The sequence below is a fragment of the Heteronotia binoei genome, chromosome 1, assembly GCF_032191835.1.
Source record: "Heteronotia binoei isolate CCM8104 ecotype False Entrance Well chromosome 1, APGP_CSIRO_Hbin_v1, whole genome shotgun sequence".
Lineage (NCBI taxonomy): Eukaryota > Metazoa > Chordata > Lepidosauria > Squamata > Gekkonidae > Heteronotia > Heteronotia binoei.
In genome coordinates this window covers 71,451,719-71,479,262 of record NC_083223.1, presented here as the reverse complement: position 1 = coordinate 71,479,262, position 27,544 = coordinate 71,451,719, and the positions used below count along the sequence as shown (strand labels likewise).

The window sequence follows — 27,544 nt, the reverse complement described above, 5'->3', positions numbered from 1 at the left end:
CCACTGAGAGAACAAAGTCTTCACTCTGTTGCTGACCTCTCCCTAATTTTAGGTCCCTCAGACACTGCAGCTCAACTGCTGGGATCCCAAGGGGTGGCAACACACAAGCAGATAAGCAAGGAGCCATTCCCACAACCCCCTCTGATCAACACCAGTGGGATTGTGCTACACTGGACATGGCATGTCACTCCTGAACCTGGCAGCTGGGGACCCCAGAGCGCTCCCCCACATGGACATGGCCCTGGCGCACCAGGCAGGTTGGTGCATCAGGGCCATCAGAGGCACCTGCCGGGAGAGGGGGCTGAAGGTGGCACCACCACACTAGGCACATGCCCTGCCTGTTTGCAGCACCCCATGCACAAATCACAGGTTTGGAGGTTCTGACAGATGTCAAGGATCTGGATTCCACCACCCACCGGGTTCTCCTGGCGGCACTGGAGTGTCAAATGGCGCATCTACAACTGGCTGATGTCCCACAAGCTGCCAACAAGGAACACTGGTGGCTGCTTGACTGTGTTTCTCCTGCTTGCACATGCCAATCAAACAGGGGAAAGTCATCATCCCACCAGTGGAGCTGAATCCCCGCCTTTTGTCCTTCTTACATCGGAAACTGGGCCTCAGGAGCACATGGGAACATCCAGCCACCATTGGAGAAGCACCCCTAACATCACAACTACCCCCTTAGGGAGGTGACTGGTGGCACTGCAGCTTCACAGAGGCTCAGGATTGCTCTGCCCATATCATTAGCAATCTCCTGTTTTAGAACTGCACAGCCCAAGCCAACAGTGGCTGAAAAATGAACTGATATAATAAATAAAACACACTCTCAACAAACATAAAGTACTCTAAACACCATTTTGTATGCCTTGCCTTACACCATATGTTTTATAAACTAGCAGTGGAATCCAGCACAGAAATAACTTGCTGATTTCTTCCAGTTCCAGTAAATTAACTTCATAGATGTGTCCAGCACAGTTGTTCGCAAAACTGCATGAGATGCACACAAGCATAAAAATAAGTTGAATGTTTTTCGTACTTAAGGCTTTCAGACAAGCAGTGCTTTGCATCTGCTCTGAAAAAATGTGTGGTTAGACCAGTTCTCATCCTCAAGGCACGGCCAGGTCTGGGATGCCTCTTTGCCATTTGGGGAGGGGTTCAAGAGGAAGGATGAAAGCAAAGAGCAAGTGGGGCAGCACTGATAAAAGCACACTCTTGCTGGCCGTTTTTCTCTGTGTGAGAGATGTATAATCCTGAACATATAATCCTGAACATCTGAATATTTTATTTTCATATTTACTGCCATTCCAGCGTTTTTTTACAATCACATTTATTTAACACATTTATATCCAGGTGTTGTTTTTTTTAAAAATCCAGGGAGTGGCACTATGAGATAGCACATGTAATCTGAAGAAAAGTTAACAAAATAGTTTTTTTCCCCTAATAACTAATTACTAAACCAAGAAACCAGTACAATTAATATAACTACTCTAAACTGGAAAAATATAATTTATTTAAACTGGAAAATTAACTGTCTAATTTTTGGCACCTTTCTAACTAAAACAATGGGAAAGGAAGAAAAAGAAGGCAGAGAGGGGAGTGAGTCAGCAAACGATGGAAGTGACTGATACGCACGTTGACCAAGCAACAGAGCTGGATTATTGCTCTTTCCATCAAAAGAGGATTGTGCTGATGTGCTTCTGTGCACAGCATTTTCACCAATCACTGCTCTATTGGGAGTGCTTTCTGGATCCCATATAAGCATGGAGCAGAGCCAATTCACTGTCAGTACCAACTACTTTCTTAAGAGACTGTGTACTTACCAGTTCTCCAACGCTTGCTTTGCAATTTCTAAACTGTGAGAGAATGTGAAGTAGTGCTGGCCTTCCTGAGGTGCCAAATACAAGCTTCTACATCCCTTGTGTAACTCTGCTGGCTCTGTTGGGGTGCCAAATGCTTCCCTGTACCTCCTCTGCAATGAGAAATTTAATTGCCTATAAAACAGGGAGCACTTTCTCTGAAGTTTGGCCTGGAGGTCCCCTTATGTGACAGATACAAAAAACTTGAGTATTTTATCTTATTTGAATAGGGAAATACAAAGTTAGGGCCAGAGTTTTTCCAGCAATTAATTTCCTGTGAAACGGTGATGGTTTCTCCTATATGCCTGAAATTTGGCAAGCAGAATCCCATGCCAAATTTGTCCCATGCATTTGTCACTGATACTTCTGGAAGCTAAAACAAGAACCCAAAACACATAGCAAAAATAAAGGAAGACTCCAAAACACACATAGTAGCAAAAATAAAGGGAATTAAAACACAATTTAAAAAACTTTATTCAGTTTAAGATTACTTTGTAAACAAACAGAAATATAGCAAATTAATAGAAATATTAGAGAACACCTTCCACCAAAATCTTTGTATGCCACTTAATTACATCAATTGAACATCTCTTGATAAAAAGTTTGCCAAACTACATTCAATTCAAATATATCCTTCCCTCTTTTTAAGAATGTGATTTTGATTGTCAAAAAAGGTTCTATAGATTTCATTATCCATTCTTCCACAGGTGAAATATTATCTGCCTTTCAGTATCTCAGAAAGGTAATTCTAGCTGCTGTTATCATATGAAAAATCATATTTTGAAATTCTTTTGGAAACATAGGTATATAGCAGGGGTGGCCAAACTGTGTCTGAGGAGCCACATGCAGCTCTTTCACACATATTGTGCAGCTCCCAGAGGCTGAGAAGGAATTTAATGCAGGCTTACTCTCAAGAAAGTGTGCATAGCCTCTGAGCACTGACTAATAGGTAGGTGACCATTCTCACTGTGTGTGAAGTGGGGAAGGAGGGGAAAATAAGCAGTCTTGCAAGTTCTTCTCTTCCACCACAGAGGACACCTGTAGACCTGGACTGAGGAAAGAGTGAAAGAACTGAGGGAGAAAAGGAACTGTGTAGGGAAGGCAATGCTGCCAAATCCAGCTGGACAACACTCAAGATTCCTGCCCTTCTCTGCTAGACAGACAGTGACCAAAATGCAGCCACCCCCAAGAAGAACAACGAGATCGAAAGTGGTGAGGAAAGAAATATGAGAGGGCAAGCACCAGTGGTAGCCCTTGGCTCTGCGAGCAATGGTGGTGGTGGGACTGGAGGGAAGGTGGAGACTGCCCTCACCCCACCTCTGCAACGTGCACTGGGATGGTCAATAGTAGGGCCCGCAGCCTAGATGAGTGAGCTGAGGCACTGATAGAAGGCACTTGCTTCCCTCCCTTGGCCAGCCACCTGTTGCAGACCTGGTAGCTGGGGGCTATGTTCACCTGAGTGCCATTGCTCCTGACAGGTTTGCAGGCCTGCTGAGCTTGGAGGAACTGCTGCATCCCCCTCCCGCACTGGGCTTTAGAAGTAGGAGCTGTATTTACTAACCTTGGTGTCAAGGCAAAGTGAGATACATAATGATGCAAATGGTAATCAGTGATTACATGTGTGCAGGGCTTTTTTTGAGCAAGAACACACAGGAACGCAGTTCTGGCTGGCTTGGTGTCAGAAGGTGTGACCCAATATGCAAATGAATTCATGCTGGGCTTTTTCTACAGAAAAGCCCTATGTGAAACAATGGTGACATCAGGTGATGCCGCCTAATATGCAAATGAGTTCCAGCTGGGCCTTTTCTACCAAAAAAGTCTTACATGTGTGTTTTCTTCTCCCACTGGTGGCAAAAAATAATTTCCTAACCTTTCCCTATGCTGGTCTTATGGGGACAGTTATTCCCAGCTCTTGTTTTTTTAAAAGTCTCCTAGCATAGTTGTGTTGTAAAGCGCATAGATATGTATTTTATCTTTCTGTGCAAAGAAAGTATTATGAGCTTAAGTAAAGACATGTGTGTAATATTTGTTCATGTCTTGTGGCTCTCAAACATCTGACCTTTATTCCGTGTGGCTCTTTCGTTAAGCAAATTTGGCCACCCCTGGTATATAGTTTAACAAGAGGACCTCAAGCAAATAGGGATAATCCTTGTCTAATCCACATTTCATAAAGTCCACAACAAATAGGCAGTTTTATTTTGTTTTTGGCTTCTGCACATCCCCCCAAAATGCAAATAGTCTGCAGTGTAGTTTGCAATACCAACAGATGACAGGAGACATCAGGCAACATTTTTTTCTTGTAACTATGCCAAATTTTCAAAATATCACCCACAGACCGATTTTTATTATTGTACATGCTTTTCCTTGTATTTCTGTGCATCCACAAAAAGGTCTTCAGTGGAATCTTTAACATAATACTGTTCAATGGCTATTTCTGAAGCATCGTCACTGACATCCATTTCACTATCACTAGTGCAGCATCATAACATAATTTTAAATTCAGAATATCCAATTCACCCTTAATACTTTCATTCTGTGCCAATTTACTCTAGAGTTCTTTTTTAAAAGGTAGTCCCCTGTGCAAGCACTGAGTCGTTACCAACCTATGGGGTGATGTTACATAAGGACATTTTCTTGGCAAACTTTTTACAGGGTGGTTTCGCCATTGCCTTCCCCAGTCATCTATACTTTGCCCTCAGCAAGCGGGATACTCATTTTACCGACCTTGGAAGGATGGAAGGCTGAGTCAACCTTGAGCTGACTACCTGAACCCAGCTTCCACCAGGATCAAACTCAGATTGTAAGCAGAGCTTGGACTGCAGTACTACAACTTACCACTCTGTGCCACAGGGCTTTTTTACTACCCCACATAAACTCATTTACCGTACACCACCACTCTTTCATAGTTTTATCAGAAGTAATAATAATTAAATTCAAGATCAATAAATTTGTTGGCATATTTACTGCAGTTGTCCAACCTAGAATTTTCCAATGGGCAAATTTGTTTGTTTTTTTTCATTTCCACAACCGTTGCTTTACAATTCTTATCCAATTCCTTATTTTTGCTTAATTTAATTCCTAAATAAGTAATTTGTTTTTTTTGGTAATCTTAACTTTACTAATTTCAATTCTGAAAAGAAAAACTAAATCTGTACTTAAAAACACTGCTTTAGAGAGCTAGTTTACTGTGGTAGTTAAGTGTGTAGACTCTTATCTGGGAGAATCGGGTTTGATTCCCCACTCCTTCACTTGCAGCTGCTGGAATGGCCTTGGGTCAGCTATAGCTCTCGCAGAGTTGTCCTTGAAAGGGCAGCTTCTATAAGAGCTCTCTCAGTCCCACCCACCCCACAGAGTGTCTGTTGTGGAGGAAGAAGATAAAGGAGATTGTGAGCTGCTCTGAGATTCGGAGTGGAGGGCAGGATATAAATTCAGTATCATCATCTTAATGTACATCCAGCTACTTTAATTCACATACCATATTTTTTGGACCATAAGACGTACTCCCCCCCCAAAAAAAAGTGGGGGGGAAGTGTGTGCGTCTTCCTCCGGGGGGGGGGGGGGGGCGATCCGCTGCCTCCGCCTCCGATCCCGGCACTTCCCCTGCGCCTGCCTGCCTGGCTCCAGCTTCTTCCAGCAAGCGCTGGGATCGCTCCACATGGCCCCACCGCAAACCCAGCGCTTCACAAGCGCCGGCTGTAGAGAGGGCAGCTTGCTTCCTCCTTGCTTGCCTGCCTGGCTCCAGCTCTGATGCTTAAAGCAAGCGCTGGGATCGGAGGGCGGAGGGAGCAGATCGCCCCCCAGGAGGAAGGTGCGTCCTATCGTCTGGAGCGCCTTATGGTGCGAAAAATATAATTTATATCTAGCTACTTTGCTATATTTGTTTATAAGAGTTTCTGCGCAAGTGTCTGATTTTTCTGGGTCTGTTAGAAAAATCAGTGTGTCATCAGCAAAGAGGAACAATGTTTTGCTAGCTCAGTGCTTTTTATATATCTAACTGATATGGCAAATGGCTTCAAGAAGATATCATCATCATCATATATCATAATTTTCTTGCGAACATTCCATGCACTCCAGAAACCATCGGCCCATCACAGCTCAGTCAGAGTCTCTGGCCTCCCACTGGCTGACTCCCCTGCTCCTGCCTACTCAGGCTCTGGAATGCTGAACAAACTGCTAGAAGCAGTCTTACCTCAGAGACACTCACATCTCTAAGCTCTTCTCTGTCAACTGGTTTCAGAAAGGGCTGCAGAGCTCCTGCGGCCTCACAAAAGGCCCTATCAACAGCCCTCACAGAGGGTCTCCCAACACACACAGCCTCAGAAGGCCACTGCAATAGCCAGGGAGCCTGGCACCTCCTCAGAGGGCATGGCTGTCCCACCTTTACTGACTTTCACTCCCTCTATCCCTCCTCCCCTCAGCCTCGCCCCAAGATGGTTGCCTGAGAAGGAGACAGGGAAGCCTCACAGGGTGGTTGTTCCGATCAAAGGGGAGAGAGAAATGGGAATGAGGTCAGCCCCCCCCCCCCACACACACACTGTGAAGACTATACTTTTCCTTAGAGGTTGCAGGGTTGCCAACTCCAGGTCACGAAATTCCAGATAGCAGAGATCAGCTCCCCTTGAGGTGTGTGTGTGTGCGTGGAGGGGAATTAATGCCTTCACTTGGGTGGGTCGGAAGACAAGGTTGGGAGGGGGGCACTTTCCCAAAGGCCTTTAGTGGTATCTTTCCAGGTTGCTGGGAAATTTCTAAGGGATCACTACAGGCCTCTAAGAGAAAGGTCTTTCCTCCTGGGGAACTTCTGTTGCCAATCTCCAGGTGAGGGCTGGAGATCACTCAGAATCACAACGGCTCTCCAGATACATGGCAGAGATCAGTTGCCCTTGAGGTGGGGGGGAGTGAATGCCTTCACTTGGGTGGGTGGGAAGACAGCCAGGCGGGTGCGGGGAGGCACTTGCTCAGAGGCCTTTAGTGGTACCTTTCCAGGTTGCTGGGAAATTCCTAAGGAATCACTACGAGCCTCTGAGGAAAAGGCTTTCCTCCTGGGGAACCACTGTTGCCAATCTCCATGTGAGGGCTGGAGATCTCTCAGAATCACAGTTGCTGTCCAGGTAGATGGTAGAGATCAGCTCCCCTTGAGGTTGGCGGGGGGTGGGGGGTGGTGAAAGCCTTCACTTTGGTGGGTGGGAAGACAGCCAGGGTTGGGGGGGGTGCACTCAACCAGAGGCCTTTAGTGGTGCCTTTCCAGGTTGCTGGGAGATTCCTAAAGGATCACTACAGACCTCTGAAGGAAAAGCCTTTCCTCCTGGTGAACCACTGTTGCCAATCTCAGGTGAGGGCTGGAGATCTCTCAGAATCACATTTGCTCTCCAGGTAGATGGCAGAGATCAGCTCCCCTTGAGGTGGGTTGGGGAGTGAATGCCTTCAATTGAATGAGTGGGAAGACAGTCAGGCCGGGGTGGGGTGGGACTCGCCCAGGGACCTTTAGTGATACCTTTTCAAATTGGTGGGAAATTCCTGGAGATTCTGTGGTGGAATTTGAGGAGGACATACAAGTTAAGGCTTCAGAGTGGGATCTGCCAGACCCAGGTTCTTGCTGTGGCAGCTGACTGTGTGATTTTGGACCAGGCATAGACTTCCAGCCTAACCTGCCTTGCAGGGTTGTTGTTCAGATGCTATTCACAGGGGGAGAGGAGAATGATGCAAACTGCTTCCTCCCCCATGAAGAAAGACTGTCATTTTCCTATGTAGAAGCTGTGGGAGTGGGGGGGGGGATAAGGCAATGGAAAGCTGAAGTCAGAGGGGCAGATATAGGAAAACAGATAGGGTTGCCAACTGCAGGTTAGGGGTGAGGCCTTGAGAGGGTGGGCTTGAGATGGGATAGGACCTCTGACAGGTGCCATTTACTTCTAGGGAGGCTCTGGAGATCACTCAGATTTACAACTGCTCTCTGCATGGCAGACATTAGCTCCCCTTGAGGTGTCTGTGTGTGGGTGGATGGGAAGACAGCAAGGGTGGCAGGCACTCGCCCAGAGCCTCCTTCTAGAGTCCGCTGTATTTTTCTTCACAACAGCCTTAATCCTAGTTAAACAATAATGCTGAGAAGCGGTATCCTTGCTTTATGCCTCCACTCAACAGATTGTGAAATCTCTCTGTAATTATCTTTCCTACAGAGGTTGAACAAATGATTCTGCCCATTCTTTAAAATTCCTCTTCAAAACAAATTTATCTAAATGAGTCAGTAAATATTTATTGTCCACCCTACTGAAAGCCTTTCTGGCATATGAAAAAAACAAAGCTGATTTAATCTTAGATGTCTTCAAATATTCAATTAGATTTAGTACCTTCCTTAAATTTGTTGAATCTGTTCTACTGAAAATCAAACCAGCTTGGTCTGAGAAGATATAATTGCTGATTATTTTCTTAAATCTATTTGATAATACAGATGTTAAAAATTTACAGATTCATTTCTCATTGAAACCAATGGAAACTACAACATAATCCAAACACATCTAATAGCAAAAATAAAGAATATTAAAACACAATTATTAAATAGTAAAATAAAACAAATTTTAAAAATTGGGTGCAAGCCCCTGGCAGACTGCTGCAATATACTAAAATAGGGATTATTTCTTAAACTGCAAACCAATTATATGAAAGCAATTAATCCCAAACTAATGTAGTCACACAGGCATCAACAGAATCAAAGTGACATATCATGATCTTATCTAGGTTTGTTGAACAAACTGATAAAGCAACATGGGTCAAAGCACTGAGCAGAAAAACAGAGGAATGACAATGTGAAATAGATGAAAGGTTTTGACAACTTCTTATAGAACAAAGGAAAAAAGAATCCTTGAGCAAAAATAATTTAATTGAAACAGTCTGAATTAGGGCATAAGAGTAGGGCTTTGGCGACCTCAAATATTAGGAACTCAGAGGCCAAGTATGGCAGCTTATAAGAAGATGTTACCTTAGGGGCTATAGAATAGAGGACCCATGAGGCAGCAAGTTAAAATACCTAGTCACGTAATAGCTGCTGTCTCAGATTCTCTAACAGCCATGTTTCCTCCTCTAAACTAACTATAAACCGCTCTTTAATTTGAGCAAAAGGTTTTAATGGCTTTTCTGAGATACACAGTGTTGCCCAATAACCACTGGTATAAACTACCCTGTACTGCTTTTATGGTCAGCCAAGAGTTGCCCATTGCTAATCTCCGACTAGAGTCAAGTGTGTTATTCTTTTGCTTTGGTTTTGCCTCTATCATTCCACGGGCGGTGACATCAGAGTGGCTTGTCACAAAGGCTCTTGTAACACCATTCAGCTTGTTGCAGGCTCCAAGTGAAGTAGAAACAGCTGATCAAGTTTTATTGACTTCAGGCACAAGGCAGGACATGACAGAAAATCCAGAACAAATGAGAGGGAGAAAAATGAGAAGTGTAGAAGGTTCAACACCACTCACAACCTCCTTACTTAAACCAGGACTGCAAGGAGCAATTCTGCAAACGATCATTAAACGCACTATCACTGTTAGTCTGATGAAGTACCTTGTGTGTCACATTGCCTACAAGATACTTTAAAATATATCAGTTACCAAAAGTTGCTTCTCAAAATGGTGTCCAGAGACTCCTGAGGGTCCACAAGTCCTTTGTGATGAAGACAAGAACATGATCCCTTCTTCTCCTTAACTGGCTTATATGAAAATGGAGCCATCTCAGTTTTCTAGCAAAAGGGGCAGAGACTCATCACACCAGGACAACAGTATGGAATCAGCTTCCAACTCTTTTCAAAGGTAAGAGATCACAGAGCTGCTTACGGTCATTTTTCTTCCAGATCACTGCAGAACACTAGCCAGGCAATTTGCACATGAGTTCCTGGGAATCAACAGCTTAAGAACTCTGACTGAGTGGCACCTAGGACATACTTCTATTTTCTAATGCAAAGGATTTCAGCATACAAACAGAAATATGCTACTCTGCCTCCATAAACTACAATAGCTAATGGCTGTCTTCAGTTGAATACTGGAAGATCAGGCTTTGTGTGATGCTAGTCTTGCTTTTCCAACCAGCTCTGGAAGTTTTTCCAAGTCCTGCCCCACAACTGTTCAACTGACATCTCTTCAGAAGCTGCTGGTGGTACAAAGTGCTGTCAAGTCACAGCTGATTTATGGCAACCCCATGGGTTTTCAAGAGATCTTCAGCCTGCCTCTGCCTTGCAATCCTGGACTTCCTTGGTGGTTTCCCATCCAAATAATAAACAGGGTGGTCCTGCTTACCTTCAAATAGCAGATGAGACTGGGCTAGCCTGGGCAATCCAGAAATTATCAAGTAACCTCCCTCCCCCCCTCCCCCCGCCACACACAATATTCCCTGCTGTCTCTGGTGAAAAGTCAGAGAATTTTAAGTCTTGTCCCTGCAGAATCAGATACCTGCTGAGATCTGGCTCTGTAGGCCATCTACAGACAATACGAATGTTTCTCTCTCTCTTCATCTCCCCCCCTTTCCCTCTGAATAGTGTCTGCCCCTGTCCTTTTGACTGGGTGTTCCAAGGAAGTCTCCACAAATGTGTTCTCTTAAAAATTCTTTTGAAGTGTAACTGATCAGGGTCTTGAAGTACTGTCTTGTGGATAGTAAGATCCATAAGTTATACAGAAGTTGCTTCAAGTGCTCCGAAAAATAGCTGTCTGGGGACAGCTCAGGTTCTTAAATTATGGGAAGTGCTGAACTTCCAAAACTCTCACTAATGTACATCCTAGCTATCCAAAACTAGTAAAATGAAAAATTGTAAAACTTGTTCTAAAAAGATCAATATGGTATTAGAGTCATCACAATATAGATTTTAGTAAGTTCAACAAATGATCATTGTGACTGTGTCAAGTACTTTATTATTGCTTGTTTCCTGATCTTTAACAAACAGCTGTATTAAATTTGTGATCAAATATTTACAGACAACACTTTGATAACATGATTAATTTAATGTTAATTTGTGATTTATATCCTGCCCTATCCCGCTAGGTGGGCTCAGGGCAGCTTACAACATTAAAACATTGCAGTAACAATAAATAAAACATCCAATTAAACACAACAAATTTAAAATCTCATAAACATAATACATAAAACAGAGGGTCACAACTCCAACAATAACACAGCCAGAAGCCACCGTTCAGCAGTTGGTACAACTTCAGCTGGTTAATACCACTTAGCACAGCTTCAGGTCATTGACACCACTCAGACAGATGCAGATAGACAAAATATTATGCAATTAAATCAAACAGTGTAGGAAATCACTATACAGGCCACATTTACATACTGTAAATCCAGGCCAGATTTCAGAACCCTGACGCAAAATTGGAATTGATGTGCATACATAAACACAGGAGAGGCTGCTATGAACATATGAAACTGCCTTATACTGAATCAGACCCTCGGTCCATCAAAGTCAGTATTGTCTACTCAGACTGGCAGCAGCTCTCCAGGGTTTCAAGCTAAAATTTTTCACACCTATTTGCCTGGACCCTTTTAGTTGGAGATGCTGGGGATTGAACCTGGGACCTTCTGCTTACCAAGCAGATGCTCTATCACTGAGATGGACATTCAAAATTCCTGTATGCCCCAATCCAATCCAACAATCTACATGTGCAGGGTAGGCTATTCACACTATCAGCTTCTGCTCCTCTTATGGAACTCTCCTATCATTACCACCACCCTCTGTCCAACAGCAGAGCACTGTCCCGGCCACCCCTTACCAACTGATGAGAAAGGCCTCAGCCTGAGACCTCAGAGAGCTACAGCCAGTCTGAGTGGACAATATTCACTTTGATAGATCTATGGTATGATTAAGTATAAGGTTGCTTCATGTATTCATATAACTGGAGGGGGGGAATTCATGGAACTCTCTGTGTGGGGCAGTGATGCTCTGTATTCTTTTCTTTTTTTGTATTCTCTTTTTTAAATTAAACTTTTAAAAATTATACACAACAAGTGCAGTCAAATAGTCACAAAATACTTAACCCTTTAAACCCCCCTCCCCTCAAACAAAAACTTTATTCTTGGTGCTGGGGGGGGGAGCAACAGTGGGAGCAATAGTGTCCTGGCCACACTGATGGACCTCCTGATGGCACCTGGGTTTTTTTTTATCATTGTGTGACACAAAGTGTTGTTGGACTGGATGAGCCATTAGCCTGATCCAACATGGCTTCTCTTACGTTCTTATGAATAGAAACACTCCTGTACTCATGAATCCAGAGAAAAGTGCAAAATCATTATATGTTCAATTTATACATCATTATATATTCAAAATCATTATATGCTCAATTTATATATCCTGCCCTTCCTGCAAAGCAGGATCAGGGCGTGTTTCATCAGAAAATTAAACATTAAAACAATGTTAAAATTTACGATACAAAACAGATCTTAAAAACACTGCCTCAGCAGTCATAACTAATCAGGTCCAGAGGTCCATCAGATCCCATGATCACTGGGGAGGGAGGGCCTAATAAAATGAGGTCTGATGCCTCAACTGAAGAGCTCTGTTTTGTAGGCCCTGTGGAATTGCCCAGCTACTAGAAGAGCTCTGCTTTGTAGGCCCTGCGGAATTGCAGCAGGTTCCATAGGGCTCTGATCTTCCAGAGAAGCTCATTTCACCAGGAGGGGCCAGGGATGAAAAGGTCCTAACCCTAGTTAAGGCAAGTTGGACATCTCTGGGGTTAGGATCCACAAGGAGATGTCCAGTCACTGATTTTGGAGTCCTACGGGGCTCATTATGTATTCAAAATCATTGGTCCCAAAGCTATGCTGGCCTGACAGTATAGGGCTTTGAAGGTAAACACTTGAAATAGATATGGAATTCTATAGGCAGCCAGCGCAGTTTGTGAAGCACATGATGGATCTGTGCTCACATAGTCCTCGAACACACTCCTTTACTTTCCTACAGAGAAAAGTAAAGCACTGCCCTTGATGACAGCATTGAGTGGGAGCAAAAGCTACTACGCTCAACACTGGAGGCTCAACCACCACTGAAAGAAACACCATACTCGGGGAACAATGTTAACATAAAAGGACAGTGTCAGGTTCTTGGTGAAGGGAGCATTCTTATCTGAATTTCTCACACCCCCAGGAGTTCAATTAAAGAAGAGGGAATAAGACCTTTCCTCTCTTTCAGTACCGATTCTGGCTTGGGGAAAAGAAGGATGTGCCTTAATTTCTTCACGGGCCCAGAGGCCTTGGTTGGCATGAGTTAAATCACAGTTGAACAAGGTTTGCGAAAACAGGCCTGGTTATGCACCTGATAACCAGCCAGAGCAATTACTTCAGTGATGGATGTGGTAGCGATGGAAGATGTCTCCTCACCTATGTCATCCTAATCACAACTAAGGCTATTGCTATTGTTGCTGGCAGTAACAGGTGACTTTCTCTCTTTGAGGAATCAAGTTGGACAGTGGGTATAAGAAACTATTATGAGTGGACAAAGTATTAGAATGCTTGATCCCTATCTCTTCCCCAACCCATGTAGCTTTCGAGACATTAGCTAGCATTAGAAGAATATGGCTCACTTGGAATGCATTTAAAAGTCTAAACATCCCATGATATATTCCAGAATGATCAAGAGGCCCCATTCCCTTTCCTTCTTGCATCAGCTTAAGAGGAACCTCCTGGGGCAGCCAGGCAAGAAATGCCAACTCCTAGAGAAAAGCAAAAGTCTGAGGGGCAGAGGTCTATCTCCTCATAGCTGTGAAAGAGAACTGTTGAACTACAGGATGTAGGTCTTCCTGATTTTACAACTTTCCCTTGTCCCAGACTGTAAATTTATGCCATAAGAATAATTAAGAGTCTTGCTACTGTCAGGAAGTAAACTGCTGCTTTAGAGATACTTTTGAGATGAGGACAAAATCTTCCCCTGGAACTATGCATGCCTTAGTTCAGGGTGGGCTCAGTCACTTGAAAAATCCCCTAGAATAGTCATCTGCTCTCCTCCACTGAAGTGAAAGGGAAACAACTCGATTCTATCAGTCATACTTTCTCAGCCTACCTACCTCAAAATTGCCAAGAGGATAAAATGGAGGAGATGAGAATAATGTAAGCCGATAAATAAATTATCAATGAAATAGAAACAGTGACATCAGGAAGATGACTTGTGGTTACCAGGAATTCACAGAGAGTTATGCTAGAACTAAAATTTATTAATTTTTGAGGTGCCCCAACATGTCTATCTGTTTTTGCTGCTACGGACTTGCACAGCTACCCCTCTGGAAGCCACTGTAGAGTTCACCAAAAACTAAGACCTCAAGAAATAAACATCCAATTTACCTAAAAGTCTGGAGTATGCAGTACTAATTTTCTGCACAGCAGCAGACCATAATAATAAATGTTAAGAGATGCAAAAAAGACAAGAAAATAATCATGCATATGGTTTCTGGAACAGAGGATTGTACAGAGTTATCATTGTAAGCATTAACTGTAAGCAGAGTGGTTTGACTTAATGCGTGATCTACATCACAAAGGAAAAAAGCCCGACTTAAATTTTAAAAATTCCGTTAGATACTTCCTAAAAAAAGGCCACACTACTTGATTCTTATAACTATAGTAGCATATTGCTCCAATAGCAAGTAAAGCCTTTATACAAGCTCAGAGAATACACCACGTTTCTTATAATTTTCCTTTAAAATTATATAAAATCATCCATATATCTAATAGTTACATGTGGCCCCCATTTGTGTATATCTAAATCTGTGGATCAGGGCCATACTGATGCTAAATAATTTTCCTGCAAACTTAGGGGGCTCCTCAGGTTTGCAGAAAAATCCAAAATCTTAAAAAATACATTGAGGTTAGATTTCCCAAAAATAAATTGTATTTTATAAATCCTCCTGTGTCAGGTGGCTGCAGGAAGACTCAGCAGAGGCTGGGAGCCAAGTGGGGCTCACCAGCATCAAGGGGAGCCTTGAGGGGCCTGGGGGATGACAGTGGGAGCTGTGCAGGGCTCACTGTCATAATCAGCAACAGAAGCCTCCACGGAGCTCACCAGCGATAATGGGGAGAAGAAGCTCGCATTCGATCCCCACAAAACCAGCAAGGAGGGAATCAGGTGGGGAGGCATAGCAGTCCTTGTGGCCCCCCAACTGAGCTGGCAAGGAGAGAGACAAGCAGAGGAGTGGGAGTAAGCAGTGGGGTGCCGTGGGGCTCGGTACTGGGTCCCATGCTCTTTAACTTGTTCATAAATGATTTAGAGTTGGGAGTGAGCAGTGAAGTGGCCAAGTTTGCGGATGACACTAAATTGTTCAGGGTGGTGAGAACCAGAGAGGATTGTGAGGAACTCCAAAGGGATCTGTTGAGGCTGGGTGAGTGGGCGTCAACGTGGCAGATGCGGCTCAATGTGGCCAAGTGCAAAGTAATGCACATTGGGGCCAAGAATCCCAGCTACAAATACAAGTTGATGGGGTGTGAACTGGCAGAGACTGACCAAGAGAGAGATCTTGGGGTCGTGGTAGATAACTCACTGAAAATGTCAAGACAGTGTGCGTTTGCAATAAAAAAGGCCAACGCCATGCTGGGAATTATTAGGAAGGGAATTGAAAACAAATCAGCCAGTATCATAATGCCCCTGTATAAATCGATGGTGCGGTCTCATTTGGAGTACTGTGTGCAGTTCTGGTCGCCGCACCTCAAAAAGGATATTATAGCACTGGAGAAAGTCCAGAGAAGGGCAACTAGAATGATTAAAGGGCTGGAGCACTTTCCCTATGAAGAAAGGTGAAACGCTTGGGACTCTTTAGCTTGGAGAAACGTCGACTGCGGGGTGACATGATAGAGGTTTACAAGATAATGCATGGGATGGAGAAACTTCCCACCCCACTGAGCTAGCAACCAAGGTATTGGGTGGGGAAGTGTGACAGTCCTCACCACTCCAGCAGGCAATGAGGAAGCTGTGCCTGGCAGTGGCAGCAATGGGGGAGGGGGAAAGAGATCCTCCCATGAGTAAGGCAGGTCCCCACTTGTATATTCTAATAGTAAAATGGACAAAATCTGATGACACTTAAATCCAGTGACTAGAGCTGTGAACAGACAAAATAGATCTTTCTGAAAAATGCCACAGATTTACAGAAAAATCTAAACAATTACATGGGGGTGGGAATTAAAAACTCAAAATAATAAAAGGGCACCTGCAGTTTTAAGAAACAGAAGTCCTCAGTAGCTGTTGCAAGGCAACCACACCATTCTTGGTTAGTTTCTGTCAATAAAAGGCAGGGAGATGGGGCAAGGTCGTCTTAGAGTCAGGCCTGGCGGCAACCAACAAACTACCTGATTTGCATGACTCACCTTGGCCTGGCTGCTTCTACTGCTCAAAAGCATATGAAAGCCAGTGTGGTGCAGCACTTAGAGCACAGGTGTTAAACTCATTTGTTACAAGCGCCAGATCTCACATAAATGCCACTTTGTCAGGGCAGGCTATGTGCACTATAAAACGTAATGACAGGTACAAGAGATATAAACTTTATAAAGGACACAGGTAAACCCAATTAATGATACTGGTTTTTACTCAAAACACAAACATGCTTAAAACATTCACTCTCTTACAATATTCATTAAAGTATCTCCTGATACTCACTTCCACTGCTCATTACTCATTAGCACTGGGACAGTAACAGGAACAAAATGCACAACCTCTTTCATCTAGTAATAAAGACAATGACCAGTTGCTCACGGATAAGGGCCAGATAAGAGCCCTGGACGAGCCGGTTCGGGCACACAGACTGTATGTTTGACACCCCTTAGAGCAGGGGTGTTGAACTCATTTGTGATGAGGAGACCAGAAGAGGGAGGAGCCTCAACCAATGGAGAAATTAGAGGTTTTGCTCTGTAGCTCTTGTGCAATTGAGCAAGTCTTGCAAAGCAAGCTGAGATACAGAAGGAAGCAAGAGAGAGGGAGAAGGAAGCAGTCAAGAGCCAATTGCTCGGGGGGGCCTGATAAGAGCCCTCCAGGGGCCTAATTCAGCCCTCAGGCTGCATGTTTGACACCCCTGCCTTAGAGCTTTAGAACAGGCTCTGGGAGATCTATCTTGAAACCACCTGTGTGCCATGGAAGCTCGCCAGGTAAGGTATGGCTAATCACATATTTCAACCTAACCTACCTCACAGGGTTGCTGTGTGGATAAAAAGGAGGAGAGGAAAATGACATCAGCTGCTTTTAGTCACCACTGTGGAGAAAAGCAGGGTATAAAAAAAGTAAATGCATGTATAACAAATATAGCTGAAGATGGGAGGCAGGTAAAATGTAGGTTGGTGGATGGCTAAGAAGAAGAGAATGAGGCAGGGAGAAGCTAGAGTATGGGAGTTGCCAGAAGGAAGGAAAGGGGAAATAATGTTGATAGGGAGATACACAGGAAAGTGAAGACTCAGCACTTAAAGAAGCCCCTGCTTTCCTGTACTTCTTTTTCTACTCTGCCTCTCTTCCTTGTCATAACTGCCCTGCCCACTCCTAGCTCACAAAAAAATTAACAATCCCAACACAATGCTCTCTGTCACTTTATGTCGTTACAGATAGAAGCAAGTATATATAAAGTTATAGATGAACATCATGGACTTATATGAGCAATATGATGGAGGGTGTGTTTTCCCCACTGAAGAAAGGAGGGAAATACTACAAAGAAAATAATTAGCTTCTACACAGGTTTATTTATGTCCTTCGTAATTGCTCCTTTAGCCCAATAGCTTTAAAATAAGCAAGTCAAGGTCCAAACCAGGACATGCAAGGGATTTTTGTGCTTTTAAAACTCAAATAGCTGACTCTCTCCCTTATGGCCATATCAAATTGCTTTTGAAACTTTCTTCTCTCTTATGTATTCTCCTGCATCTTCAGCTAGCAAACTGACATCTGAGTTTCAGTCTTGGTGTCCCATCTTTTACATCAAAAATCATTGCTGCTAAGAGACAACAAAATGTATGAATTGGCTTATCACGGTCACAAGAACATAAGAAGAGCCCTACTGGATCAGACCAATAGTCCATATAGTCCAGCATCCTGTCTCACACAGTGGCCCTCCCTTAATGTTGCCTCTTGGCTCTGGGATTCAGAGGTTTAGTGCCTATGAATGTGGATGTTCCTCTCAGCCACCTTGGCTAGTAGCCACTGATAGACTTATCCTCCAGCAATCTATCTAATTCCCTTTTAAAGCTGTATATTCCTGTGGCCATCATTATATCTTCTGGCAGCAAATTCCACATTTTAATTCCTCTGTGTATAGTAGTAGTTCCTTTTGTCAGTCCTGAACCTACTGTTTATCAGCTTCACTGATGTCTACGAGTTCTACTGTTTTGGAAGAGGGAGAAAAAGTTCTCTTTGTCAACTCTCTTCACCCCATGCGTAATTTTATAAATCCCCATCATGTCCCCCCTTAATCGTCTCTTTTCTAAGTTGAAAAGTCCAACTCCTTCAGCCTTTCCTCATAGGAAAGGTACTCCAACCCCTTAATCATCTTGGTTGCCCTCCCCTGTATCTTTTCCAGCTCAGCAGTGTCCTTTTGGAGATACGGTAACCAGAACAGTACACAGCATTCCAAATGAGGCTGCACCATAGATCTATACAGAGGCATTACAATATCAGTCATTTTACTCTCCATAACTTTCTTAATAATCCCTAACACAGAGTTTGCCTTTTTCACTGCTGCATCGCATTAGGTTGACACTTTCATTGAGCTATCCGCTATGACCTGAGATCTTTCCCCCTGTAAGTCTCAGCAAGTTCAGACCCCATTAGCCTATACTTAGAGTTTGGATTTTTTTTTGTCCCAATGTGCATTGACCTTCAACACTTACCAACTCTGAATTCCATTTGCCACATTGGTACCCACTCACCCAGTTTGTTGAAGCTCTTCACAGTCAGCCTTGATTTTCACCATCCTGACTAATTTTGTGTCATCTGCAAACTTGGCCACTAGTCAATCCTAGTCACCCCTAATTCCAGATAATTTATGAATTAAAGAGTACTGGCTCCAAGACCAATGCTTGTGGGACTCCAATGCTTACTTCCCTCTACTGTCAGAACTGTCCATTAGTTCCTACTCTTTGCTTCCTGTCATTTAACTAGTTTTTACTCCATAAGAGAACCTGTTTGCTTATCCCATGACTGCTAAGTTTACTCAGGAGTCTTCTGTGAAGTACCTTGTCAAAAGCCTTCTGAAAGTCCAGGGTGATAATGTCTACTGGATCACTTTTGTCTACATACTTGTTTGTGTTCTCAAAAAACTCCAAAAGGTTGATGAGGCAGGACTTCCCTTTGCAGCAGCCATGCTGATTTTCCCTCAGCAGGTTTTGTCCCTCTATGGGCCTAACAATAATGTCTCCAATTATTTACTAATTTGCCTGGAACAGACATTATGCTGAGTGGCCTGTACTATCCTAGTTCTCCCTGGATCCCTTGAACATCTCCTCATGGCAGAAACTGAACTTCACCTCCTACTTTCTATTGCAGTTCTTTCTATTGCAATACTAACCCCCCCCCACCTCATGTCACAGTTGACTTATGGCGACTGTGTAGATCTTTCAAGAGATATTCAGGGGTGGTTTGCCATTGCCTGCCTCTGCATACTGACTCTGGTATTCATTAGTGATCTTCTAATCCAAATATTAACCGGGGCTGACCCTGCTCAGCTTCCAAGATCTAACAAGGTTGGGTTACCTAATGAGATACCAGATAGCTCTTAATGCTGATCCCTATGAACTCCCTGCTGTCAATGCCTCTTTTCCATATGCATGGATCTTGCAAAACCTTGTACACTCACACAGGGACTGATATGACAGTGTTGCATGGTGTATTGTAATAAATGTATATGTTACCGGACAGTTCCCTAAAGGAGTACTTTGAAAATTTCTGCTGGAGAACTCAAAGGTTTTCCACACATGCCCCCTGGTTCACTGGACAATGAAACTGGCTAAGTACTGTGACTGGAAAGGTGGTCTGTCTCTCCCTTCCTGGCAAAAGGAATGGCCACACTTATCAAGTTGGGTGAAATCACAGGATTATTCAGTAACCTAAGCACTGAGTAATGCATTCTGTGCATAGATAACATGGAGACCTCAATAAACATCCTTATATTTGGAAAGCAGCAATAGAGTTGCCCAGGATGCTTTCGGTGTGTCTAGCAAAGTTGCTACACAGAGCTGTGTTTCTTCTTATTATTGTTGTGATGTTGCCTTTGATGTTAGGAGTGGTTATACTACACCAGCACAGTAACTTCTGGTCTAACCAGACCGTGCAATTAGATTTCACAAAATTTGGCTTCACGGTTCTTTGTTTGGATTGCTGTCATAGTTCAGTTTCAGTTATTAAATATATTGATCAAACAAAATATATTGACCATAGTTATTAAATATATTGACCAAATGTTACACATTTTAAACCAAGACAGTTTGATCCTACTGAGCATTAAAATCAACTGCAGAATGACACTGCAATGTTTGCCCTTTCTGCAATATAAGGAGATAAAATTAACCATTCTTTTATTTCTAAAATTGTACCTGTATATGCTTCACTAAATGAAAAATTCTTTTGAGGGTCTATTCAAATGATAACTTTTCCTGCTACTACAGCCTTATCTCAGCCATCCTTACCTGCATCCCTCCCAAAGCTTTACTGCTGTGAACTCTTGCACTAATTCAAAGGATATGGAAGAAATTGTTTGTGTGAGCATTTAGAATAAGTGCTGTTCAGAAAGGGGTGAAAGGCAAGGCATCCAAAGTTTGGGAATGACTACCTTTAAAAATCTTTACTAGTTAGAAAGGTACCAAAGGTGTAAAAATTAAATATTATGGCCAGGGCCTTTTTTGTAGAAAGGCCCAGCAGGAACTCATTTGCATATTAGGCCACACCCCGTTTTACACAGGGCTTTATTTGCAGGAAAAGCCCAGCATGACCTTATTTGCATACTAGGCCACACCCCCTGACACCAAGCCAGCCAGAACAGCATTCCTGCTTTAAAAAAAAAAAGCAAAAAAAGAGGGGGGGGGGAACCTTTGATTATGGCACTTTGGAAAGGAACGCTGTAATTCTGTGCAGAGTTGGTCAAAAGAATAACCCTGTTCTAATGAAGTTAGTGACAGCTTTTGCACTAGCCTTTTTGGACTGAGTATTTCAATAGCTTATAGTTTCAGTAGACAATTTTATGATTACTGAATGACAGAAATGTTCATCTTGATATGTGAAAACTAAGAACTGACCTACAGTAGAGATTCCTAACCTTTTTACCTTCAGTCTATCTGCCAAGGATTCTGTGATGTATTCTAGGAGCTATGATACAGGAATCCAGCATACCTTGCTTAACACTTAGGGAGCTACAGATTTCAGACATAACTTTCTTTACTGGGAATACAATAACCTCTTCGGATTTAAAGCTGAGTGTTACAGAATTTAGGCCTGAGTGAGCCTAGCCCTTTTCCATCATAGCAAATGGAGTCTGGTACAGTTAACTTCTATTCCTTGGTTCCGGATCCCCACAAGTCTTTGCAGCCCTGCTTACTGAATATGCCTAGAAACAGAGAAAGGGGAAACAACCCCTTGCCTTGTAGAAGCACTTTTGCCTGAATTCAGATCTAACATTCCCTGATCTCAGAGCGCCAGCCTCAAGCCTAAACGTATAGATTAGTGGTACGTGATGTGCCATATCTGTATAGGTTCTTCTGATATTGCAGCTAATAAATCATACCTGGGCAAAAGTTCATACTAGCAAAACTTTATGCTATCAATAAGGGGCTGGTTCATTGTTCCTGTCATGCCCATCCTTTTCCCTGACTGGCATCTTGCACTGTATTCTATACACGCCAGAACAGTATTTAACAACTGTCTTCTCACTGCTCCAGGCTGTTTGCCAAAAGCTCGTTACGGTCCTTTGTGAACAGATAGGAATATTCCTTTTATACTAAATATACAGTGCACTACAGCAGGTATTGGGTTTTTCTGTTCTTCTGTATGGTATTGATATTTTCTTTTATATAGTTTCAATTGTGTTGTAGTGTGAAAAAAACTAGCCTGTGTGTGTCTCTCTCTCTGGGATGAGCCAGTCTCTAACCAGTCTCACTCCAGCCCACTGAACTCTGGTGGGACCTGGGGGTGTCCTGGGCACTTCCCTGGGCATCAGAATTCCTCAGCACTGCGAGAAGATGAATTTCCTTTATGGAGACAAAGAGGCAGGATAGCAATGACTATTTGCCCATCTGCCAGAAGGGGGCAACATGGATGGCTATTTGGATATCCTGAGTTGGGCCCTAAAGGTTTTGGGACATGCACTTTGATTTAATAGGTGAAAAGAAACAATACACATGGAGGCTCAAACTCCACTTTCAATGGCAGATCAAAGCAAAACCTTCCCAAATGGGACAGGAAGAGCTAAAACTTCTGGACACCTACGCTCTGACCTGGATAGCTCGAGGCAAGCCCAAACTTGTCAGATCTTGGGAGCTAAGTAGGGTCGACTCTGGCAAGTACTTGGAATGGAGACCTCCTTGGAATACTAGGAGTTGGGGGCGAGCTTTATTTATATATTCACACAAACACACATAAATACAAAAGTTCTGGACACCCTGAGAGAAGTGCACAAGCCAAGGAACAAGGGGGAAATTGAGTGAAATCTGTCTTGACTAGCCTCTACTTTTCAAGGTTTCAGCGGGCTTGTGTCCATTCCATGGAACAGTGTGTCATGATAAAACAGTGACTGTATGACTTCATCTCATGCTTTTAATTCTTTTCCTAGTTCTTAAACATCCCGTAATGTTTTGATATAGCTTTCCATTGCCTTTTGCACTAGTGAACTGAGACTGCATTTTAGTAGTTTAAAAATATTTCCTTTTTAAGATTTCACCCAGCACAGTTCATCCACAAAGATACCAGGAACTCCTGACTGGACCAAACAGTTAGCTGGCCAGGGTGGAGGAGGGGTGTGACACATACTCTCCACATAAACACAAACACACTTAGCCTCTGCCTGCACATCAAGCTGCAGGTAGAGAAAGAAAGGACAGAGCTTGAGTGGTGAGGGTCAATCTGAGGAAAAGAGAGAAGAGATTGGCGTAAAGCCAAAGTGCTCTCATACATACATAAATTCCCCCATTGGCAAAGACAGCACAAAGGAAGAAGAGAATCTTTTACACTAGGAACTATGTGTCTTATATGAAGCACAGGCCAAAACCTGTTAGTTTTCGCTATTACCATTCACATGGAAACCACAGCGAGCTCTCTCCAGTAGCTGCATGTTACAGGACAAGACCAATAATGGAGGACAAGTTGTATTTCAGAATACAGTACCTACTATTACTAATCTTCCCCTAGAGGAACTCCTCAAGTTTCTGATGAACACTATAATCTGCCAAAACACAGCTTGGGAAGCAATCCCCACTCTCATATACACAAATGCAGAAAACAGGCATGCTTCTAAAAGTCATTGTTACTTATGTCAAGTTGAACTACTGACAATGTGAACAACTGATGTTTAGAGGTGAATATCAGCAACTTTTTACCAGTGCAAATCAACAGCTTCATTTTTTAAATGTATGTCCTATAAAGTGAAGCAATGCATTTCACATATATTTTCTGAAAGTATTAAAAATCTACTATACCAAATACATAAATGATGAAAACGCAGTCATGTAAATATGCCAACTAAGAATCCAATTAAACAGCTACAATAAACTAAACGGAGTAAGCACTCTGAAATTAATTACCGTATATAGATATTAAGGCTGGGCTACTGACTGCAGAATTCTCTTTGGAAGCTCCATTATAGTCTTGAGAAATTATCTAGGTCAGTCATTAATGTGTCAAGGAAGACATAGGCCCACTGCGTATCTATGTACATACTTGTTTATTTCCTGTTTACCTCTCAAAATGCAATCTTCAAAGCTAAACAGATGGATCTTACACATGTTTACTCAGAAGGAAGACCAACAGAGTTCAGCTGCACTTACACTGAAGGAAACTTAACTAGAATTGTACTTTCAAACAGCTTTAGCCTACTCCCATAATTCTTCCTCTTGCTGCAACAATCATGAATCTTTTGAAAAGTCAGATTTTATACTCCAGCAAAATAACTCCTTCCTGAAAATCATGTCTAGACCTATGGCTGGAGGATGCAATCAATAGAAAATTTTCCCTTTGGTGTTTTCACTACCACTCAATATGCAGGTAAAACACTTCCTGTAGCACTGGTTTCTATCCCACAAGTTGTTTTAGAAAACAATACATTGTCACCATTAAAAAAAACCCAGATATTGCTAGGAAGTTCCAAAATGACACTAGAAACCATCCCAGGAACACACTTGCATGACACTAGAAACCATCCCAGGAACACACTTGCATGAAGAAAACCAGCTGTGAGAATTACTGACAGTTCACATATCACAGTTTATGCAACTGCAACACTTTCTATTTCTTCTGTTCTATAATAATCAGAACTACTGCCAGCAGTATTCATACGCTACTAATTCATACAAGAATGTTCTGTGTGCAATAAATTACCAAGAATCAACAGAACTGCCTACATGTACTAGATACTGTCTCTTCACAATTAAAATAATTATCTACTGCCAATTATGCTGCACATATTTCCAAGGTCATAACAAATATTATCTAATTCTCAACATGGCAAAAAATTGTGGATACTTAAATCTAGAGACTGTTGACATGGACAGACAAACAGATCTTTCTGCAAACCTGAAATCTCTCTCACACACACACATACTCACAGAGGGAGGTTAACTTCCTCAAAGAAACAGCAGCACCTGTATCAGCTATGCCCTCTATTTTTTCAGGGTACTCTGCAGCCTACATAAAGTAAACTCTTGTTCAACTGAATCAGTATTTTGTATTATTTTTGAAAGGAAACAGATATTTTGCAGCACCCCCTGGAGGTTAAGAATTAAGAAAATGTCAACAACAATTCTGTCTTATCACACACACATTCTTCTACAATCTTCATTCAGTGCCACTGTATAAACACACTATTCCTTTTGTTACTTAATCAAATGACATACATGCAGTCTGTGAGAAAGCAGCTCTTTTTGAATAAAGCAGGGAATTACAAATAGGTGTTTAGATTTTAGATAGCAATTAAGTTATGTTAATTAAGTTATGTTTTTGTACATAAAATAAGCATGCTAACATCAAAATATTACACTCAAGTTTGGTTTCTGTAGCCTATTAACCAAGGCTATCCCATGTATATTTGACAGGGTCTTCAAGTTCAGTCCCTAAAAAGCTTTATACACCAGCAAAGAGGTCAGGTCTGTTTTAAAAGGTATCAGGTAGCTTCCACAGAGTTAAATGAGGACACACTATTACATTCGGAATGCCAGGAATTTGCATTGGTAGAAAGAAACAAATCCGAGGTCTCTAGAGGGAAGGAAATGTGGTAGAACCACCACATGAAGTATACTCCCAGGTAACACTTTAAAAAGTTCTTTTTTGGCTATGGAATAAATTGGCATACTTTTCCCTCCATTATCATAATCAACTTTAAACAAAAAGCTATCATGAGGAAAACGTTGGTATATAGATTAAAAAATAAATCACAAAACTTATCGAGGAAAATCAGGAATAAAGAAAAGACTGCTTTCTGTAATTACACAAGAGAAAACCACACAGCTCACAACCTCAGCTGTCCTGCTGGAGAAATGCCTGAAGGGTATTCCAAATGAGGCAAAAAGCCAGAGAACATCCCAATACTAGTTTTTACACAGGATGCGTGGGGGAGACGGGAGGAACACGGGAAAAATATCCTGGTCTCTCCTGGACTTGAAGAAAAAATATATAACAGCGCCAGAAACGGAGAAAGACAAATTGCTAAATTTGTTGGAGAAGTGATGTCGTCAACTCAAGACTACATTTTTTGGCGAAAACCTTAACCCAAAGGCTGGGCTGCCTCTGTCATATATTTACAGAGCCCCAACCCACAGGCGCCCGCTTATGACTAGAACACAGGAAACGCTTTTTAAATTGAGGGAGCGTATAGGTGTGTGTGCGTGTGTGTAAAAAAGGTACAAATGTCTCAACATTTAACCCTCCCTTCCCCTTCGCAAGGACAGCAGGAAGCATTCCTTTCCCCTTCTCACCCGCCCTTTATGCCCTTCTTTCCTGGTCTCAGGTTTCACTTACCACCACCTTGACCAGACCCACCCGAAACAGGCAAAGAAAGGAAGACCCCCCCGGGCGAAAGGCGCCTACCTGCCTCTCCTCTCACCTCCAGACTTAGGCGCTTGGGACCGGCGCGCGCCTGCGCGCGCTCTCGCTCTAGCGTCGCCACTTCTATAGAAGCCCAGGCCTCAGCAGCAGCATCGGCGTAGCGTGACACAGGCATCCGATGCCGGCGCCTACTCAGCCGGCAGAGCGGCCCGTCTTGCCTGCGCCCGCCCTCCTCCTGTTTCTTCGCGGAGAGGCGGGCGAGCGGCGGCGGCAACAGTAGACCCCGCCGGGCACAACACCGCAAGCCGCTGCTTCCTGCTTACGAGAAGGCAGGCAGCAGAGGCTTGGAAAGGAGCGCCCCAATCCTGCAGCCAGGGCAACCAGCGGGAGCTATTGTGGCATCCCGAGGGGGGGTGGGGGGGAGGCGGGCTCCCTCCCTCTGACTCCGACGTTGGGTCTCCACGGATTCCCTTGTACTGCTCCCGCTTTCGTCGGGATCTAGGTTTTCCTGCTGCTGACTGCTCCGTCCCAGCTCGAGCTCCCCCTGCTGCTGTGTGTGACGGGCCGGTTTGGAAGCGAGTGGCTCGGCTGCTCCCTGCGGGCGAGCTGCAAGAAGCGGGAATCAGCAGGAGCAGCTGGCCCAGGACACGTTTGAATTACGCCTCACGATGAAGGCCAACTGAGTAAATGGGTACTCCTGCTGCTGCCGCCACTCCCCTGTGACAACATTGCCGTTCACTCCCTTGTTGTTTCCTCAAGAATAATGGGGCCTTCCTCACCTGTTATGCTGCATGGCCGAAGGGTTGGCTGTTCAGTTACAGCTTTGGGGTGGGCTAAAGCCATACTACCCGGGGCTTCAGGGTTTCTCCAAGCTGCTGCAAGCACAGTAGGCCACAGTCACACCACCTCTTGGCTTCCTTCAGTGCAAACCTGCCTTTGCGAATGCAATCTCACAGTAACATGCTTTTCCAACATTAAATAGGAGAGATGATGGGACCATAATGGTAATCTTGTGTTCCAGATTTCTTTTAAAAAGTGAAACAGCTGCTTAGATTCTCTGATGAAGTGTGCTTAGAGCACACGAAAGCTTACGTTCTGAATAAAACTAAGTTGGTCTTAAAGGTGCCACTTGACTCCTGTTTTGTTCAGTTTCTTAGATTAAAACTGGATCAAAAGAGCCACAGGTTTTTGAAGGGTTCACCATGAGAAGGTGAACATCAGGAACAAAATTTTGACCCACTCATAATAAAGCCTTAGGATATACGTATACACATTAAGTACATTATAATCTAGATGAAGCAATAGAAAAGGAAACACGAAAAATTGGGCATCTTGTAGTTTCTTCATAAGCAATTGATTCTTAATTAGGAACGCTTAATCTCAGACTCTTGGAAATAAAAATTAGTCAAATAATCTGAGGTATAATTCTAGCCTCACATCTGGTTTTTAATCAGGTTTCCACCCAAAAGTAGATAAGATTCATTTTGCCTGATGTAAAAGAATGTATGACTACAAATGGGTCATTCCG

General features: G+C 43.1%; 1 protein-coding gene across 4 annotated transcripts in view; it reads right to left on the bottom strand.

The window, feature by feature from the left end:
• FAM135A (family with sequence similarity 135 member A) overlaps positions 1-26,568 on the bottom strand; it is a 91,995-nt gene extending 65,427 nt beyond the window's left edge. For 2 of the 4 annotated variants that reach the window (XM_060235519.1, XM_060235545.1), the window contains exon 1: positions 26,059-26,568. The gene's annotated coding sequence lies outside the window, so the exon portion shown is untranslated. Of the gene's footprint in view, positions 1-9,448; positions 9,472-26,058 lie in introns of those variants that run through there. The other 2 variants (XM_060235527.1, XM_060235535.1) reach the window with 2 other exon arrangements.
• Between the last annotated feature and the right edge of the window lie 976 nt (positions 26,569-27,544).